Source organism: Drosophila obscura, unplaced genomic scaffold (genome assembly GCF_018151105.1).
Source record: "Drosophila obscura isolate BZ-5 IFL unplaced genomic scaffold, ASM1815110v1 contig_186, whole genome shotgun sequence".
Taxonomy (NCBI): domain Eukaryota; kingdom Metazoa; phylum Arthropoda; class Insecta; order Diptera; family Drosophilidae; genus Drosophila; species Drosophila obscura.
This window is the reverse complement of record NW_024542774.1, coordinates 7577666-7583884: the sequence shown is the minus strand read 5'-3', so window position 1 is coordinate 7583884 and position 6219 is coordinate 7577666.

Genomic DNA, 6219 nt, shown 5'->3' with positions numbered 1-6219 from the left:
TGCGGCTGAACAACGCACCGGAAGCACCCGGGCATAAATTCCCAGCAAAAGCAGCTAAATGAGTTGCGCAACCAATTCCCAGAACAGTGGTCTGTCTGTCATTCAAGGAAACTGTCCCAAGCAGTTTAATAAGCAGTGGGGATTAAATTCTGCCTTTAGCAGCCAGAAAGTGAGGAAATCAGGCGAACGAAAGACGAGTACAAATTAATTCCCACTTTGTTTCAGTTTACCATTAAAAGCTACCACCCACTGTGGCACAGACGCCATGCCACCAACTTGTTGACTGTCATCCAGCCAGCATTCTCTGTCCTCCTGCGCCATCATTGTTTATCGAGCTCCTGCCAATAAGTATTAAGTTTTCATTTAATTTGCAGACTAGCGAGATGTCGGGCGAAAGTTTTTCCATTGTTCCCAGGCACTTTGGGAAATTGTGCAATCTGCCAGCATAGAACAAGCGGCTCCACATTAACCAATGTTGTGGGGGTACACGACGGCCATTAGCTGCAGGCGGCAGCATAAATACCTTTTATGGACTGGAAATTGCATTGCATCCAAAGGTATTACAGGCCAAAGCAGGCCTCTTCCGCTCCGCAGAAGTCCATTACAGTGGCAAAGAGACAGAGAGAGAGAGAAAGCGCGAGAGAGATGCGATTATGGCGTAATATTGGCCGAGAACTTTCCCAATTTAGAGTGCAAAATGGCAAATACTCTTGGCACGACGCCAAAGGGCCAGCCAACTAATGTTGGATATTGAAGGTTGAATTATGGCCGTCATATAAGTTTCGTAATGAGAAACTTATACTCGTTCTGCAACGCAGTGCACAAATTTCATCGATAAGAACATGAATTTAATGAACATATAGATATAGATCTAATGAACGAACGAACACCCACAAGGTGAAACCGAGCAAGCAAATAAAACTTGTGTCGCCACTATCATGTCTCATCTCGGCTGCATGGCGAGCAAGAAATCGATAGCGAAACCGATTGAATAGCATAATTTTGGATCAGGTAACATCACTAATGGGCGCCTAGCATGGCACACAATTTTCAAGCTCCCGATGGCCCCATTGCATAAGGGAAGTACCTTGCCTTCGCAGTACTATGGAAGCTCGCGCGTGTTCGAGTGCTCCCACTGAACGCACGACCTGCCACTGCTTGCTCTGCGATGGTGGCGGCTTACCTGTCAATGGATCAGCCCGTACGTCTGCCTGCGTGTCTACACCTCTGACATTGACAGTGGCTCGTCCTACGCTATCCTTGTTATCCTTATGCCCTTCCTTGGCTTGGGCGCCCACTCGAGAATCTTGTGGGAATGTCGTGGCTTTAAGTGCATTAAGCTCAGTTCGCAATTTAATTTGAGTGCTTGTCTGTTTATTTGCCACGCCGGCTTCTGTTTTCCTTTTCCCCTTTTCACTTTTCCTTTCCGTTCCTTTTGACAATTTGCCCCTTTATTCTTGCTTGTTGCTGCCAATTTGTTGTCCCCATTTGGGGTTCGTGCCGTTATTGTTTCTATTTTTAAACGTTTCTCCCTCGTCGACCCCAGTCTGAATTATGCATTAGAATTACTTGTGTTTGATTTCCGCTCTTGGCCGCCACGGCTTGCGGCTATTTATATCCTTAATTGTGCCACAGGCCATCTATTCCATTGATTGGGGCTGGACAAGCAAGGATTTTTGTGTCCGGCCCATCAGGCATTGCCAGCTGCTGATTACTTTGTGGGATAGCCAGCCAGCCAGCCAGCACTTCATTTCTCTTCTTTGACGTTGTCTCTTTTATGATTGCACTCTCAGAGTGCATCAAACATGAGTGTGTGACGTTAAGCAAGTCAATAATAATCATATCAAAGTTCTAATGCATCTAATAATTCACTTGGGGGCACATCCGGGTCCCACATTTTCCATTAGCTTTCGTGCAGGAAATTTCCTGTTTACTACCTGACCATAATTCACTTTTACTTTCACGTACACTCTTCTGTTGCGGCCTTGGGGCATGGGCGAATGGGTGGTGTGGAGTATGTATGTAGTTGTAAAACTAGAAGAGGATTTTTATAAGCCGCCATATAACCGTCGTATATCCAAGACATATGCCGCAGCAGTATGAATGTCAGCCAACGTCATATTCATAAATAATCATATAAAAAAAAAGAAACTCCCACACACACGCATGGACAAAGTACCAGCCAGACAGACTGGCAGCTTTAGAATGTATTCAAGTGCAGTAGTCCTGAGGCAGACACAAGAAACTGCACGGAGAATTGAAATGAATGAGTTAGTGAGTGTGTGAGTGAGTGAGTGAACGAATGACTGAATGACTGACTGACTGTGCCTGTTTTAGCAGTTGAATTATAAAGCAGACATGCTCGCTCTTGTTCGGTTGAGTGTGCTTGGGCCTGCCTGTACCTTGATTCTCTTTCATGCCAGCGTGAATGGGCTTGCGATGGCTAGAGCCAGAGCGAGAGCTCAGATGCGGCATTCGCCGTCAAGTGCTGCCCGTTTGCCCTCGGCATAATACTTATAAACTTATCCTTGGCTGGGGGCCACTCCGAAACACCGAAATACCAAGAGCGAAACAAAAGGCAGTTGACATTGACATTTAATACTTGCCGTTCCTTTCCATATGCTTCCATGCATACATAATGTAATATTCATCAGTTAATACCTTAAGCTGGTTATTAAATGAGGCCCAAAACATTGATTTGCATGTAAATACAATAGATGAAACCCAAAGCTAAATCTTTGGAAATCGGATAATTTATGACCCAAGCGGGAGTGGACAATTTGTAACACCCAACAAAGTACAGCTTTATTTATTGCAGAACGGTTGGTTTTATTTTATTTTATTTCTTGGCAGACATCATAAAAATGCAGTTAAAAATTTAAATGCCAATTTGTTGGGTCATCAGGAAGCGGGAGATTATGTGCCGAGCTTTGATGAAAGTCGTTTTTGTACCTTTTTAAAGGTAAAATAGGAAAATTTAACCAAAACAAAATAAACTGCAGTGCAGCGATCTATCACGAAAGAATGGGAGAGGGAGGGAGCGAGAGGGTTACCTCTTCTTAGGTGTTTTACCAAGCAAATTAGCAGCGGTAATTTACGATTCGATTGCGAGCAAAACAGAGACAATTTATGGGGTGTAAAAATAACTTTTAATTGGCAAAAGCCATTTGAAATATGGTCATATCAGTAGAACTAAAACCAGCCGCCTTTCCCTTTCACACAGATAGAGAGAAAGAGAGAGAGAGTACATTTAATCGAATGGTTTATTGCATTTGATGATTTTAATAAATTGCTTTATTTATTTTGCCAGTCTTTGCGCTTTGCCTGCGCCGAACGATTTAGTAGGAGCATTCTGAGGCATCTGTTGATTTATGTACTCGTGCCCCGCCTCACGAGTATGCGAGAAATGCTCTTCCTCTTTGCAGATCTTTTGTAAACAATTATAGAAATCCAAGAACGATTTCCTTTGTTATTTATGTATTGTCGATAATCGGCTTAATTTGTATACTCGCTGGAAAACCGATTACAGCAATCGCATGGAAAGTGCTGATGATGAGCCCTAAATATAGATCTTACAACTGCCCGATCTGCCCAAATTATTGTCATGCTGGGGAGCTCCGGCTAGAAGGTGTTTACAATACACAGCCACGGGGAAACTTTTGTGTGTTTAATTTGCCATTTTTATTTGCCTTAGTTTCTAGCGCCTCGGTGCAAAAGTGTGCAAAGGAAAATGTGTGAAAAAATGCTGCGCAGCAGAGTTGGTGGGTGCGAATGCTGGGGGGGAAAATAGTTTTCATGTTAAGCCAGTTGTGAAAGTTTTCAACTTCCTTCTTTTTCGCTATCTATCGCAATTCAGTCTGGAATTTCATTAGGTTTTATTGGTCTACTCTCTTTTTTTGCTGTCGCTGCTGTTGCTGGCCACTCTGGTCAATCTAATTAGGGCTGCATTCGTTAGAATCTGTGGAAATTTTCATTGAAAAATACCCTCGGCCTGCATATGCCGAGCGAAATCTAATGAATGGCGGCATTTCCTTCGGCAAGACCGCATGACACGCATTTCACAGCCCTTCCACCATCACTTGCATCCTGCTGTGCTGTGGTGAGCTTTAATTAAATTCCCCATGGCATCAGAATCGGATTACCGAGGAGGTTGCTCTGACAGGGGATACTCTGCGTGTGGCCACTTTTATGGGTTCATATTAGTCCCGTCCCCCTTTCTAATGGCAGTGGACTTTTCGATTCTGATCAGCGCTTTGTCTGTTTTTAGAACGCAGCTAAGAGCACAGCGCCGAAAGCTCCCGGAGGGAGTGAGAGAGGGAGAGTGCAGAGAGTGGTAAGAGGGGTGCCGTGCGTAGGCATTTGTGAGCGTGGGCAAATTTCAAAAGAAACAGCGTGTCTTGTTTTACATTTTGAGATAAAGGATGGGCACGTCGTAATGGATATGTCAGTCACTCAATTTGAAATTGTCACTGAAGCGCAGGACACATGTCCAGCACATACCGTGGGTGAAGCGAGAAGGGTATGGCCTATAAATAACTGAACTGGGTGAGTCCACAAGAAAATCAACATGAAAAAAAACAAGAAAGGACCAACGACATTGATGGATCTGTCTTGCATGCCTCTAAGATATGATGTATGAAAGAGTCAACTGATCTTATTATGAAAACAGAAACAGTTTCAACAGGAAACTCAGGCACTATAGACACACTATAGAAACTATATATGTAGATGAACATTTTAAAGCAGAAAAATAATATTACAACCCTCCGCAAGTGTTTAATAAGCGAGAGAGCTACGCTACGCAATTACTGGAATTTCCATTTGGTGGTGGTCTGATACAAATTAAAAACTACCACAAGGAAAGCAAAAAAACAACAAAAAACGGGAAAAACAAACCCACGTACAAGCGAACAAAAATCAGAGGCAGCACAGAGGCAAACCATCATCTATTATTCTTCTGCTGGCTTTCCCTGTTTTCCAACGAATTCAGGAAAAAGCAGTGCCATAAAAAATCGAACAAAAGATCGCCAAGAAATGCGGGTGGCAGTTTGTTTGTACAATTAAATGTGTACATATTTCCACCAAATTAATATTTACTTAAGAGTTTTTAAAGGTTCACCTCACATTCCCCTCCCCTCATCACTGTTTATTCCTTTGATGGCGTCACAACTGGCAATTGTCCAACTACTCCCTGCTCACCTCCATTCCGAAACAGCAGAACCATCGAGACATTAAGTGAACGATGAAAACATTTACATAGCTAATAGAAGCCACTTTTTACACTGCCTGTGTGTAAATAATAATCGAGAAATAATAATCATAATAAATAATAATGGGGCCTGGGCTGGGCTCCCAAACGCAATTAACCAGCTGGAGGCCCATGGAGGAAAGGGAATGGGAAACGAGTGTGTCGAAAGATTTCAGACTCGAAATAATACTCGTAAAGAGTGCCACAAAGTTATGCTGAATGCTGGAACCTTCTCTCTCCTACGTTTGACAGGGACCCCCAGGGGGGCCGCAGCACGGCAAGAACTTTTCCGAAAGAAATGCCGCGTAATTAGAATAATTATTACCGCTAGGCGCGAATGTTTTTTAATGGCACTTTCAGTTTTGACATTGTTCAAAGATAATTGCGGCCCAATACCTGTGGGCGGAATTCCCCCTCTGCGGTGGCCCAATGAATGAGTGGCCTGCTGGGAAATTTAACGGCACTTAGGGAACAGCCACGAAAAAGAGCATAAGTACCATTGAGCACAGAAAGGAATAAGGGAGGCAAAGAACTTTCGCTGATTTCATTGCGTTCGAAAAAATACTAGTTAGAAGCTTTAAATATATTAAATTTATATCAAATGCTTGACACAAAGATCCCACTAAGTATAGCAATAGTGAGAGTTGCACTGAAGAAATCAGAATAATTTAATTTGAATTCTCTAAACCAAACAAAAATTTCCATTTTAAATCTTCGAGATAGCATACCAAGAAAATGATTAAAATTAATCACTCACATTGCTCATCTCCGCTGCTGTCAAATGACGTCGGAATATCAAGCGATGCGATTGTTTGTCTTCCGCTGATTCCCCTGCTCCAATAATACACACCGATATTTTTAAATGTAATTTCGCTTCCTTCCCATTGCCATTAAATATCTAGCGAAACGCAAACAAGGCCTTCCCTTCATTCTGGTCTCATTAGCATTCTGGGCATGTCGGACGACGATGA